The 15,494-nt window shown below is 38.1% G+C and overlaps 1 long non-coding RNA gene across 2 annotated transcripts in view; it reads right to left on the bottom strand.

Annotated features, from left to right (window-relative positions):
* The window catches only part of LOC139948283 (uncharacterized), a 57,292-nt gene that overhangs the window by 34,500 nt on the left and 7,298 nt on the right, over positions 1 to 15,494 (bottom strand). The gene's annotated exons all lie outside the window — the stretch shown is intronic.

Here is a 15,494-nt window from a genome sequence, read left to right as displayed (position 1 = left end):
ATTTGTTTTATAACACCCCAAACATTTCTAAATACTGTACTATTATTATTAAGTTACAGACCTGAATGCTACAATCCACGGACGACGCGAATACAGATTGCAAACACTTTTACTTACTGTGTTGCATGTAGTGTCGTGCAATCCGAAATGGTTACAGACTATTAATTTATCATCCTCGTACACGCAACGGACGTCTGGGTACTGCACGCCGTGTGCTAGTCTATCGGACTAGCGCACGGCGCCGTGTGCTAGTCTTCGGACTAGCGCATGGCAAACCGACGCACTATCACACGGCCGTCGTCTAGCAAAACTAAGACATGTCATGTGACGCGCTCTTAACCAATGAGCAGGCAGAATACTTGCAAGGGGGGTTATAATACTGTATATGAACCCAAAGTGTCGTTCTTTGTTGATAATCGATGTCTTTATAAACAAATACAAGCAAAACAAAATAAAAGAAAACATGACCAGCGTTCACCGAACACAATCAAACAATTTCCGGCTGAGCGGAACTCCATAAATTGGACTGACTCCCTAAAGGCCTTTGATTGACCGCCGTTTGTTATGCGTTGTCATAATTACGTAGTAAGGTAATATCTCCGCTGGGGGCTGTTGACATATTGAAAACGATGATTAATGGTTCCGACTGCAAGACGTGGAGGGACTCGTGCCAGTCTATAATGACGTACTTTATCTTCACAAAGGACGAAATGATGAAAGTAATTATATTACGCGCCAATTATAAGCGATCCAATCAAAATTACCAATTATCAACCACATCTTAATTATTTTGTCTAATTGCCTAGCAGCAATTAACAAAAGGAAAGTCAATCAAACTAAAACCTGAAAAAGGGATTGCTGTTTAATAGACAAAAAAGGGATTGCTGTTTAATAGACAGTTTGAAATTAACAAACCAGTTGGGCTTCCCGAGATAAACACAATATTAATCAACCCGCGAAAGATGCAGCTAAAACATCAAGTGGAAATCAAATCATTCTTAAATTAAATTACAGACAGAAATTATTTCTGAATCCGTGATTCAACGCACTTTTGTCTAACACAAAAACTTACTTTATTAGAAAATAGAATAAGCTGTTGCAAACTGCCAACCAAAAGGACCGTATGGTATAAAGGCAACAAGTAGTTAATGGCTTGACGACCACCTAAAACAAACTTATTTTAAAGGAACACGTTGCCTTGGATCGGTCGAGTTAGTCTATAAAAAGCGTTTGTAACCGTTTGTTATAAAATGCATGTGGGTAGAAAGATGTTGTAAAAGTAGAACACAATGATCTACACAAACATGCCTCGAAATTGCACGGTTTTCCTTTTACCTCGTCGACTAACACGGTCGGCCATTTATGGGAGTCAAATTTTTGACTCCCATAAATGGCCGACCGTGTTAGTTCGCACAGTAAAAGGAAAATCACGCAATTTCGAGGCAAACTTGTGTGGATCATTGTATTCTACTTTTAAAACATCTTTCCAACCATATGCATTTTATAAAAAAAAACCGTTACAGACGCTTTTTATAGACCAACTCGTCCGATCCAAGGCAACGTGTTCCTTTAAGAAGTACATTTGAAAATGGCAACCAACTCTTGAGGGAACGTAGGCCGGTTATACATTTTGATGTCCCGGTTTTAAAACTAGCTCTACGGTTAAATTAAATTGACCGAGTCAAGCTCTCATGATCAGAGTCAGAACTGGAAAATAAGATCTCAAAGAATCCATGAAACATTTGCCCCTAGCAGAAAAATATCACATTTCAGAAGTTGTGTGAATGAATAGATAACTGTCTATAGGATAGGTCAGTTACCCACCGTTTGGAGATCTTTAATAAGTGTCACAGGTCGGCACTCTCTGGAATTCTGAAATTTGAAATTAGTAAAATGTGACAACCACTGCAACGGGAGAATTGAACGGATGGTATCAAGTTTCATCTTTGAATTTTATTTTTGATAATAGACCGTGGATGGTGTGAACGGGTGCGTAAAATGATGACTTTTGTCACCAATGAGAGGGCCATCACCTTAGACGACCTCTGAAACCTTCCCAACATCATTCCTGGTTATATTTTACGCCAAGTTCTAAAAATTAATAACAAATATGGAAATCAAGTTTTGCGAAGTTCTGTAAGTGGGAGAAAATAGACACGACCTAAAAAAAAAAAGGCCCGAAAGAAACCGTTATTTCAAATCAAGAATGGTTGGAATAAAATCAGTTGATTTGGGTTCAAAAGTCCAATAAATGAAGATAAACAAAATTTGGTTTACGACAACTCGGACGAGCACTGGCAAATCTGTTTATGTGTATCAAAAGAGGGCGTGCTATAGAGCCGACGGTTAAGCCACTCACTGCTGGTATTTGACGGCCGAGCCTGTAGCAGATTAACTAAGTGTTAAATGATTTACTTGATATTATTTTCATAGGAGACCAATCAAGCCCAATGAGTGTCAACACCCTACGAGAGTTTCTGCCAGAGTGCCAAGCCGTACTACATTCAACCATCAGTAACTTTACAAGACTTCTTACCCGGCCAATCAGGAGTGCGTTTTGGCGACCCCAACCAACAACTGTTTCGGTTGTTGGTCGTTGGTTCTGCTGTTCAGACTGAACGATAACCGAGTTGTGAGAGCTCGGTTACCGTTTTGGTTATGACGTCAGAAACAATTATTGGTTACAGCCGCCAAAACGCACTCCGTATAACATGGCGGTGGAGAAAAGGAATGAGAAGGGTGCAGTTGTCCCAGGGAAGTTAGTCTCATGGAGATTATGTCCCCTATATTGAAATTTAACGTGGGCTGAAAGAGGACGAATCAAAAGAGGGCGCTATCAGAAGAAGTTTGTACACAGTTCGCTGTATTGGGGGGACAGAATCTCCGGAGGACAAAAAATATCCTGCCGCACGGGCAAGAGACGCTTCGACCCTAGCCTTGACTCAAGGCTGTTGGCGTAGTGTGCCCCGGCCCGGCGCGGCACGATTCGGCATGTACGCTGGCGGAAATCTGTGAGTACTCGGATTATGCAGGTCGCGGCTGGCTGGAGCGCCTTGATCAAGGCTACTTCGACCCCCACTCGAGACTGGTCGCATGCTTGCTCAAAATGTTACCAAGGACAAACAACATTACGTGCCAAATCCACAAAATGATGACCCCATGGGTACCCCCCTCAATTTACACCCACCCAGCCCCATCACACTCCATTACATTTGCATAATTCCATACTCAAGAATCGCGCACCACCTAGCCAGCTGGTAACAAGAAAAGTTTTATAACTCAGTACGGCAAACGGATCATTGCAGCAGTCAACCAACAGATGGCGCTATTTCAAGAACAGACGCCTATACTGGAAACAAAATATATTTACCTACTATTGAACTTTTTTAGAATGCGGTTTGCCTCAGAGAACAACTCACAATATTTGCACTTCCAAAACCTCTTCGTGACAATAACACATTATGTACTTCGCCTTAGATTATATTACTTTCCACATAAATGGATCAAAGGGAAATAGAGTGGTACAAATAGTGCATTATTCTCGGAATCAATTTTAATAAATATTTTCATGAACGTGCAGAAAACAAAAGTAAGGTGAGACTCGAACTGACCAGCAGTTTTGGCTCAAAATACCACCCCCCCCCCCCACCACCAACACTCTGAGTAATGACATAACAAACCAATTCTTCTAAACAAGAAACGGGACAATAAAAACGATAAACTACCATAGAGGAAAGTACCTTTTGTAATAGATTTATCATTCTTTGTAAGAATGCGGGAAATAGTTCCCACTGTAGTGTGACCTCGGTACCTATATATCAATCGCGGAAATAATTGTCAACATGTCCGTAAAATGGAATAATATTGTCCACATGGTATCAACCATATATCTAATACTGGCACCAGAAGGTTTAATACCATTCGAATAAAGTGTCGCTCTAGTTCAACACTTTTCAAACTTTTTTCGAAATTGAGAGGACTGTTGTAAATTTCATCAGAGTATATAAACTTTAAAATGGTGGATGATAAATTAGGCCTTTACAAGCTTCCCAAATCAATTCCTCACTGTCAAACGGGGCTGGGTTTTTTGGTCGATGTTTGCGTCTAGAGTTGTTGGACGTTTGGTTATCTTGCTTTTGATGATCAAAATTTTCAATTTAAGAATCCATTTATTTCCATTCTCTCATAAAAGAATAACAACAGTTACATGTACTACAGGGTAAAGCAAAACATTTATTTAAGTAAGAGTAAACATGAATTAATAAATAGATGAACACCTCTCTAAACATCAGACTCCGCTACAAACCGTTTAGTTCGAGAGTGTTATCTCGAGTTAGGACAAGTTACTCGTCCTAAAATGGACTGGCCTTAAGTTGGAACTATCTTTGAGAAATCGACCCCAGGAGTTATATAATTTGGGAAACGCTTGGTTTCAATCCAAATACTTAATGATTAAAGTTTACCAATTGTATCAAACACAGAAAATAATACTGACTGGCAACCAGTCATCCCGACCTTGCAAGGTCGGGATATTTAATAGATGTTAAATTTGCATCGGGGAAAAAGAATATTAATTTTTGTTTTTTTTACCCATACACCGATGTGTGTTAGCACTGTATACTCAGTACTTTCCCCCGAGTCCTGTGAAAAAAGGTACTGAGTATACAGTACTACATACATCGGTGTGTATGGGTAAAAACCAAAAGTTAAGGTCGGTAGTTGCGCCCACAGACGTTTCAAAAACTGTTTTTACAGTTGCAGCAATATGGCTACACATTGGTGAGGTTTTAATAATTTGGTTGTTGTTGAATGGAAACTTATGAGATTAAATGGTTTCATCTCCACACCTATGATGTATTTTTCACAGTATTTTTTATAGAATACAATACGCATTTGATCTCTAAGGTTTCTACTCACGGCTTGTCAACCATAATGATGTTTCAAGAACCCATACTTCTTTTATTGAAGCACTATAGGTTTACCTTGGCACAACAAAGCTAAGTAACTTAAGTATGTTGGTCCCTGGGATCTGTTTATAAAGTTTCTCCAACATCAGACAACGGGTGTTTCCTTGGGCGTTACTCTACACTATGGCAAAACCTTGAGTCTACTGCTCTAATCATAAAAATCAGAACTACGAGCCATAGACCTTTATCAAGCTGTCATCATCTTGGTCAAGTTCCCTGATTCCAATGACAGTAACCATGCATTGCGTAAACATGGCACCAGACTATTATTTCTTCCAGCCTCAGTTTGGTTACAATGAGTTGGAATGGAGTCAAATCAAAATGGCCACACCGTGATAAAAAGTCCTGACATTATTTCTTGATCTGTATCAAGATTCACAAAGTTGAAAAGTTAACTATTTTTTTGTTGTATAATAGTCACTTTTCATAGTTACGTGTTAAATTCAAGCAAAATGGTTCAAACACAAAAACATACAAAGTATTGGCCCCAAAGGTCTCTCACCCACGCCCTTGCCGTGATCAGCTTAAGCTGAGCTTGTCGATACAGCTTACCTTCGACTCCAAACGTTATTCTAACCCAAGTTAAAAAGCCATTGGACCCTTTCGGTAAACAGTGTTGTCCAAGGCCCACACTTTGTACCACAATGTCTACATCAAATAACAAACCTGTGAAAATTTAGGCTCAATCGGTCATCGGAGTCGGGAGAAAACAACGGAAAAACCCACCCTCGTATCCGCGCGTTTCGCCGTGTCATGACAGGTGTTAAAAATAAATCCGTAATTCTCGTTAACGAGAATTTATATTGTTTTGCCGTTTTCTCAAAAAGTAAAGCATTTCATGGACTAATATTTCAAGAGAAGTCTTTCACCATTGCCTTCTGTAAACCCTGAAGGTAATTTGTAAATCTGTGAACTTTTATTTTTTTTCTGAACCAAAAGGGTCCAATGGCTTTAATGGGTCTGGAGTCGCGTTTTCATATTGATCTTGGTAACCTCAACATAATTACTGTAATTACTGAACATATATTAATAAATAATAATATGAACACTTATAGTGCGCCGGTATCCACCACATGTGATGCTCATGGCGCAAGGAAACACACAAGGTTAACGAAAAGCAGCTGTGAAAAAGTGGGTTTTGAGGGCCTCTTTGAACTTATATATAGAGGACATGTTACGGATATTAAGAGGCAGATTATTCCAAAGTAAAGGACCAGCATGAGAAAAAGTACTGTTACCCCAATTGTTTATTAATATGACTCACGTTCGAAAATCTTTATGAAAGGTTTCATGAAAATAAAATGAAATCTATCTCAGCGATCCAAGTGTTCCCATCAAGAACAGTTTAGGTCGAATGGACACCTATCAATCTATTTATTAAACAACTATCAAGTACCCAAACAAACATCCTTATATAAAAACAAACCGACACATAAACCAGACAGACAATCCAATTTTACGAAAACAAAACATGAAACAGAGGGGTTCTGACAGCATCTTTTTGGAGTTTCAATCATAACAGTTTGTTATATTTTTAAACGAATACAAATTAAACACTTATTTAAAGACATTGGACACTATTGGTAATTGTCAAAGACTAGTCTTCTTACTTGGTGTTTCTCAACATACACATAAAATAACAAAACCTGTGAAAATTTGAGCTCAATCGGTCTTCGAAGTTGCGAGATAATAATGGAAGAAAAAAACCCTTGTCACACGAAGTTGTGTGCTTTCAGCTGCTTGATTTTGAGACCTCAAATTCTAAATACGAGGTCTCCAAATCAAATTCGTGGAAAATTACTTCTTCCTCGAAAACTACTTTATTTCAGAGGGAGCCGTTTCTCACGATGTCTTATACTATAAACCTCTCCCCATTACTCGTTGCCAAGTAAGGTTTTGTGCTAATAATTATTTTGAGTAAATACCAATAGTGTCCAATGCCTTTAATATCTCAATGAAACAAAAAATCCAATAGAGGATGCACAAATATAATATAACTTTGTGCCAATAAAACTCCAACCATGGAATCTTGATGTAACCTGTTTTGTATTATTGTTCCACAGCCCTTTTCCTTATGACCTCAGACAAACTCTTTGGGAACCAGTAGTTTTGGGTGTTCCTTTCATTTCGTTCAACACGTTTTCAAGGACTTCTTTGAATGTCGATTGGGGAAAACCAACTAGCGTTAGAAATCAAACAATTATTGTGCAATTCCAATTGAGTTAAATGCTTATGTGTTTGTTTTTATTTCGACTGTGATAATGTTGTGATAGACCTTATGACGATACAGCATTCACCGGGTATATACAACCGTAACCTGTTTTACTTTAAAAAAAATTACTTTTGAAGAATGCTTGAAATGGTCCTGATGCCTGACTATTAATGAAATCAAAACTTGATCAACTGTCAAATCATAAGTATGATATAAATTGGTCAAAATGAACGGCAGCCAATTTTGACGCAAGTAACAACAACCATGAAAACTGGTCTTCGTTCAAATTTTATTTATAATAAATATAACTGTTTACTGTCCGGTTGAAACATTGAGGACCCATTAAACACATACCATTTTTGTTTAATGACTTAAAACACGAGGAAGGCAGCCACAAAAGAGTAGGTAAAACCATGTCTACACTGTGGTCTACACAGCAATTTGTCCAACTCTCCAGTGCTCAATCATTGCATGGAGACGGAATATTTTTTGTCTTAAAGGAGCAAAGTGGTGTTACTTGAAAGCTGCCCTCTCCTGCTCAGGTCAATCATGGAGGAATAAACTAGTTTATTCCTCCATGATTGACCTGAGCAAACTAGTTTATTCCTCCATGGGTCAATTAAGGTGAAACTCAACTCAAACACCAGCCCCTATACCACAATATGAGTACAATATGAAGCCATAGTTTAGCCTTCATGGAATCAAACAATACACCGACGTGAAATCATTGAGTCGTGAACAGCTATGGTCTGAGGACTCACCCATTATGCACCGAAGCATAACAACACCTAGAGGGGGACATTACCATATTTGGTCATAAGAGATTCAACAATTGCCCGTTTCAGCTATTCTTCCAACAGCCCCCCTCCCCTCCCAGGAGGAAAGTTTGCCGCATGCAAACAAAGAGTTGAAGCTTCTAAGTAATCCGGTTAACCAAAGTTTACAAGTTTTCTCGAACTCCGCGTTATTGTTCTCAAAGAAACGAAGAACAGTTTCAGGTGTCAATTCGGGTCAATTTATTGAGGCTCATTTTGATAAACACAGAATAACACGACTGCAGTTAGAAGAACTAAAATGAATAAAACTAATAGCAAACAAAATTTAAAATCCGTAAAGACTCAACATAATGGGTGACTCAGTATATGAGGCCGATTTTAGGTTAACAAAAGAATGGAATGGTCTTCAGAAAACTAATGGTGGTGTATAATAGCCACACCAATTCTTACAACTTTTAAAAAGGTAAACAAATAAAAAGTTTACACTTTCTGTACTCCATGCGTACACAACACACTCATTAAAAGAAACGCAAATATTTACGGAGAGGACACAACTGTAACGGATTAAAGAAAACCTATAGAAGGGATTCAAGGATATTTAGTTCTAAGGGCAGTTGTTCTGATGATCCCGTTACGAACCTACAGGAAGGATTTGACAACAAAGAACTACATGGCCTGAAATCGCCTATCGCCCTTTTCGAAGCCACGGCTTTGGCTTTGGATTCGACTTGTGAGGCTCCGTTCTTTCGTCTGAAGCCTCGAGCGCGTATACCCAGAGCGCGCATAATGGTCAAATCAACCGGCGGGGCCAAGCTAGCCTGAGCAGATTCCAAAGCCCAATCCAGTCGTTTCGTAAAGGGCTTATGGGTCTGGCGTTCTCATTTTGTTCTAACCCCACCATCGATAGCTGAATGACAAAGCATTACTGGGCCTAAAAATAACCTCCATATACTGAGATTATGCTTAGAGAAAACAATCATTACGGCCTGCTGAGGGGCCACAAACTTTAAACCCCATGACGTAACACAAAGTTTGTTATGAATTTTTTTTTACTTCTTATTATTCATGATCCTTACAGATATAAATAAAGCTTCGTAGAATGTACCAAATCAGAAATGACCCCAAAACGAATACAGGGTTTTGTTGACGAGCATTTTCCTAAATTGAATTTGCTGCCTGAATAGAGGGCCACGATTAAACTAGGCGGGACTGTGTCCCCATTTATATACAGAGGTTGTCATATATAATAAATATGGTAGATAGCTTTCGATTCAAACCGGACCTTCTTCAGAGGCATAAAACAAGTACAAACAAATACATATCCATTTATAGAAAAAGAGAGGGGAAAGGGGTAAAGGGAAGGATCCAGTCAAGCGAGAAAATAACAGCCAATCAAAGTTTCTATTTCAGAAACAATTGGTTGCTATGGACCAATATGAGTAAAGTGGAGAGGACAAAGGATAATTAGCTTAGTTTTTGAGAAAGAAGTGTTTTCTCACTAAACTATTTGAATTCAAGCATCTGAAAGCACACAACTTGTGCGACAAGGGTGTTTTTCTTCCACCATTCTCTCGCAACCAAAGTCCAAATTTTCACAGGTTTGTTATTGTATGCATATGTTGAGATGCACCAAGTGCCAATTACCAAAGGTGTCCAGTGCCCTTAAACCAATAGAAGAATCGGATCAAGCATGTTGAACTGACTTCGGATGATAGGGCAAACATATTCTGTAAAGTATACCACATCTTGTGTGACCAAGGAGGGGCAATCTTTCATGAGCAATGACGAAGATCCAAGAGTATTCAAAAGTTCACAAACTAGTTTTGAAGGATTCAAATCAAAGTTGATTGTCGTACGATCTCTTGATAAAGTCGGCATCATCCGTTAATCTCATTCTTAGTAAGTGAAGTTGACTTCCTTTTTGCTTTACAACTTCTGAGAAATAACTCACTAAAGATTAGACTTTAAGAAGAATCAGAGATTGGAAGAAAAAAAACAATTCATGCAGTGACAATAATCTGGTGGTTTTTAACCACAAGAAGGTTTTGCAAATCAATTGATATTGTAACTTAATCGTAAAAAAAAAGAAGAAGAAAAAAAAAAAAGGGATTCTTCATGATTTTCCCCTCCTACCGATCATGGTCTACTGGGTTTTAACAACAGATCACCCCTAGCAACACGGAACAAAGCTATGATAATACTAGATGAATCATATCACGGACTCGTCCATTCTAATGTAGGGAGAAAGTATTAATCAGTCAAGCGCGAAATAGAATGGAATGAACGAACCAAGTCCAACCCCTTACATCATAACATTGTTGAGAACTGATTGAAAATCAATATTTAATTGCAGTTTGAAGGATAGATAATGTTACATGGGAACTGATGTGGGTCACTTATATGATTCTCAAAACACACAACTTATCATGTCATAATCTCATATTAACCCAACAAACCACTTACCCAAATTCCTACATTCAGTTTAAAGTAGTTCCCCTGAAGACGATCAAAGCAAACCCTGATCGAAACGTTAAAGACATTGGACACTATTGATAATTGTCAAAGCAGGCCTTTTCACTTCAACATAATGCATAAAATAACAAACTTGTGAAAATTTGAGCTCAATCGGTCGTCGAAGTTGTGAGATAATAATGAAATAGCAAAAAAAACCCTTGTCACACGAAGTTGTGTGCTTTCAGATGCTTGATTTCGAGACCTCAAATTCTGAATTTCGAGACCTCAAATTCGTGGAAAATTACTTCTTTCTCGAAAACTACGTTACTTCAGAGGGAGCCGTTTCTCACAATGTTTTATACCATCAACCTCTCCCCATTACTCATTACCAAGTAAGGTTTCATGCTATAATAATGGTATTTACTCAAAATAAATGTTAGTATAAAATCTTTCTTGGTAACAAGCAATGGAGAGCTGTTGATAGTATAAAACATTGTGAGAAACGGCCCTCCCTCCAAAGTAACGTAGGTAGTTTTTGAGAAAGAAGTAATTTCTCAATGAAATATTTGAATTGAATTCGAGACCCAGGTCTCGAATACAAGCATCTGAAAGCACACAACTTGTGCGACAAGGGTGGTTTTTCTTCCAGTATTCTCTCGCAACTTCGACGACCAATTGAGTTCAAATTTTTACAGGTTTGTTATTTTATGCATACACCAAGTGAATTTTATGCATACACCAAGTGAGAAGACTGGTCGCTGACAATTACCTAAGGTGACCAGTGCCCTTATGTTTTCTTTAGATCTTGTTAATATGTGTGCTTTATGGTTCACCAAGAACCAGGACATCACAGTGGTTCTATAGGCACGTCTTCTGCATGCAGTGGTATCTTTTAATATTAATAACATCACTTATATTTATAGCGCCTTTTCCTAAGGTTGCAAAAACGCTTAGAGAATGACAGGGACAAAAAATATGCAGCTGCTGGTGTTTTTTCTTTGCCGTGGTTGTTTTTGCCTAAAACTGCAGTTACAAAATACATGTGTTTTGGTTTCAGGCAATTGAAAAAGGGGACAACCAACATTTATGACTTCATAAACCAATGCCGTTTGAGGCAATTTGTGATGACTATAATTATTGCAAAGCAACTTGGGGGTATCCCATCTACCGGTAGTGCAGATATTGTTCAAAACAATCCAAGATTTGTTTATTATTTATTAACCGTTCGCTTTAAATGTGACTCTTTGTGCCACCGCTACCACTTTTATTAACTATGTCGTGTTGTATGTTTCATATGTCCGTATGATGTTGATGTGTTTGTCTGTTTTTGTTTCATTGTGTTTTGTCGTTTTAATTTTGTCTTCCTTTTTCAGTATTGTTTAAAATAATAATTTGTTATAAGCTTCGGCTTCTTGTGTAACGACTCCATTTAGTAGCTTTCTTGTAAAACAAAAACAAATTTTCAAAAGTGGAAATAAATGTGGAAATAAATGTTTGTGAAAATGAAATGAAATGGTACATTGAATGCTAAACAAAAAGTATGAAAAGAAAGCCTCTACAGAAAAATGTCAAGGGCGATTACTTTATGAGAGGACCATACGCCCCCGTCGTGGGAACTATCTCAATATCCAGGGTCTTTTATAGACAAGTCAACATGAAACAAAACTTAAAGGCAGTGGACACTATTGGTAATTACTCAAAATAATTATTAGAATAAAACCTTACTTGGTAACGAGTGATGGGGAGAGGTTGATGGTATAAAACATTGTGAGAAACGGTTCCCTCTGAAGTGACGTAGTATTCGAGAAAGAAGTAATTTTCCACGAATTTGATTTCGAGACCTCAAGTTTAGAACTTGAGGTCTCGAAATCAAGCATCAGGAAGCACACAACTTCGTGTGACAAGGGTGTTTTTTCTTTCATTATTATCGCGCAACTTCTGCGACCGATTGAACTCAAATTTTCACAGGTTTGTTATTTTATGCATATGTTGAGATGCACCAAGTGAGAAGACTGATCTTTGACAATTACCAATAGTGTCCAGTGTCTTTAACTCATAGTTTTGTTTGGTCGATCAGTCATTCAACACATCTTCATAAAATGTTACCAGTGGGTAAACCGAAAGCTATTCATTGAAAGGTAATACAAATAAATAAACTTAAATACAATGTTGTTACATGCAAGTTATCATAAATGAATCACTTATCATAACAGCATATTATAGCTCATACAATCTAGACTTAGGCACTGGACACTATTGGTAATTACTAAAAAACAATTGTTAGCATAAAAACTTACTTGGTAACGAGCAATGGAGGACTGTTGATAGTGTAAAACATTGTGAGAAACGGCTCCCTCTGAAGTGACAGAAAGAAGTAATTATTTCTCACTAAAATATTTAAAACTAAATATGAGACCTCAGATGAGGTCTCGAATTCAAGAATCTGAAATCACACCACTTGTGCAACAAGGGTGCTTTTTTCTTCCATCATTGTCTCCCAACTTCGACGCCCAATAGAGTTCAGGTTTGTTATTTGATGCATATGTTGAGATACACCAAGTGAGAAGACTTGCCCTTGACAATATTACCAAAGATTTCCAATGTCTTGACGTCAGATCAAATCTCAAATTTTCTTTTCTGATCTAGAAATTAAGACCATCCAGGGTAGGGTGGGTTGATTCTCAATTCCTAGTCCCTGGAACTGAGAACCAAAAGACAGTTTCCTCTTAGTATTTGTTTCCTGAAGATTCAGAGAAAAGGCTATATTGATGTCTGGTTCTGAAGGTCTCACATTCTATCTCATACAAACACTTTCTACAACAATTGAAGAGTAGACGATTGCCCACATATAGCCTGCTATTTTCAACATTATAAAGCCACCTATTTGGTTATATAATGCACGGATCAACAGAAAAGTTAGCGCCTAATTCGTAAAACCCGTGTTTAAAGAAACCTGCCTCCGAAACTGCATGAAAGTTTCTCAAGGATACAAAGCTTATAATGACTTGCGGCGTTGCATGGTGAGGTATCAATATATATTTGGTTTGTGGTAGGAATGCCATGGAGGCATGGTAATACTTGCCAGGTAGAATTTGTTCTTTGGAGAACTCTCTATATTGTACCATGGAGGAAGAAAACACAGAAATATAAAGCTTGTATGCATTGTTGATGAGGTGGGCAGTTGGTTGGGTTAAGTTTTAAGGGGAAACAAATAACCGCGTTGAAAAGGAAAAAGAGGTATGTTAAAATATAACAGAACAAACTAGGAAACTCTGAGCAGGAATCAAAACTACAATCACACCATAAAAATATCTCAAAACGGTGAACGACAATTCCAGCAATCGTCAATGGCATCAACCACAAACAGTAGAGGAATAGGACAATTTATATACACACACACTTTCGACCAACTAGCTCCTGTTCACCATACTTTGTTGTGCCAAGAACAAGCCATCATGTTTGCTGATAAAGCCTTCTCAGTATGGACCCACACTCTAGGAATAAACTTCCAAATCAGGGACACAACCTCCTACACATTTAAGAAGACACTTCTGAAAGCCCACTTGCTTCAGGAGACCTACCATTTATGACTTATTTATTTCATCTGTGCCTCGGCACCTTTGGGCAAACCTTTGATTTAGGAGCTTTATAAATTATTCATGATCGATTGATTGATTGAAAGAACTGCGTAACGGGTTTAGATTCGCACCGGGTGAGACACCCACACTATGGGGGCGAAGCGTAGGCCTACGTGTTCATACAACCATATAGAAAACTTTATGGTACAACCATTAGGTCCCTCTCTGTCCTTGCTTTATAATACAAGTGACCTTCAAGTACTCAAGACTAGAACTTCACTCTAGAATTCAACAGGAGACCGATGGAAGCTGACAAACATGACCATCTGGATTCATATTTTCTCATGAGTTAAATTCTTGACAACTTTTCCCACTAATTGGGCCAACAACATTCATGATCCGATTATATATTTCTCAGTGACTAACTGTTGTATTGCTTCATGACGCATGGTTAATGTGCAGTAATTCCTTGGGCCACTCCCCCAGGTTATATTGGACATGCAAATTTATCAACAATACACTTATTGATTATTGCGAACTCTCTCATGTTTACATGTATGTTATATGTATACGAAGTGCAACGTCAACAGACAAACTTTCTTATCAGATGCTTATTGATGCACACTTTCTCTAAAATCATGTAAGTAAGACGTGGTCAAAGACATAAGATTTTGACTTTGAATCAAGTACATCGTTATCAGATAGAGAGTAGTCTTGGTGCAAGACGTCCCCGTATTTTACTTCCACAAATTTCCGCTAATTGTGGAAGTATACAAAACCGGGACGTCTTGCACCAAGACTAGGTAGGGAGTTCAGTTTAGCAGACACTTGTAACATTGGTACATAACGGAGCTCTTCATCCATTTGGGTTCAATGACCTGTTACGACGGCACGCAGGTGGTTCATGCTGGAGCCCGAACGGAAACTTATGACTTCTCAACAAGACAACCGGAATAGGACTTCGAAGCAATCGCAATTTGTCATTATTGATTTGTATACCGTTTCTGTGAACACGTTGACATACTCCATACCCTAAACGACCATAAATTCATCAATGTCCGAGGTTTTCCAAATAAAGACGAATTTCTCCGAAGTACTTTCCAGATTGCATGAAAATAAATGCGACTTATTTTTGCAAGGTTTTCACAGTTTCAAACAAGAGACCGTTGATGAAATAATATATTTACTCTGTCTTCACGAACTATTGAATTTAAGGGACAAAGGAAATCACCGTGACAAGGATTTGCGGTGGAATTGTGCAAAATGTCATTAATTATAGTTTTTCGTTTTATACAATTCTGACACTTCCCTGAAGTCTTTCAGTAAATGAATGAACAAACTATTGACCCATTACTGAAATCAGTAATTCAAAACAAATTAGGTAATAGCTTTGATTTATATTCAACCAGGAACTCGAAAGGAGAAAATTGTGCCAATGGATAGGCCTACAATACGGATGACGTCATCCACACAACTTCTTTTTGACTTGAACTTTGTGATTCATTGA

Source organism: Asterias amurensis, chromosome 15 (assembly GCF_032118995.1).
Source record: "Asterias amurensis chromosome 15, ASM3211899v1".
NCBI classification, from domain to species: Eukaryota; Metazoa; Echinodermata; class Asteroidea; order Forcipulatida; family Asteriidae; genus Asterias; species Asterias amurensis.
Note: the sequence above shows the minus strand (reverse complement) of the source record. Positions and strands in the feature narration are given on the sequence as shown.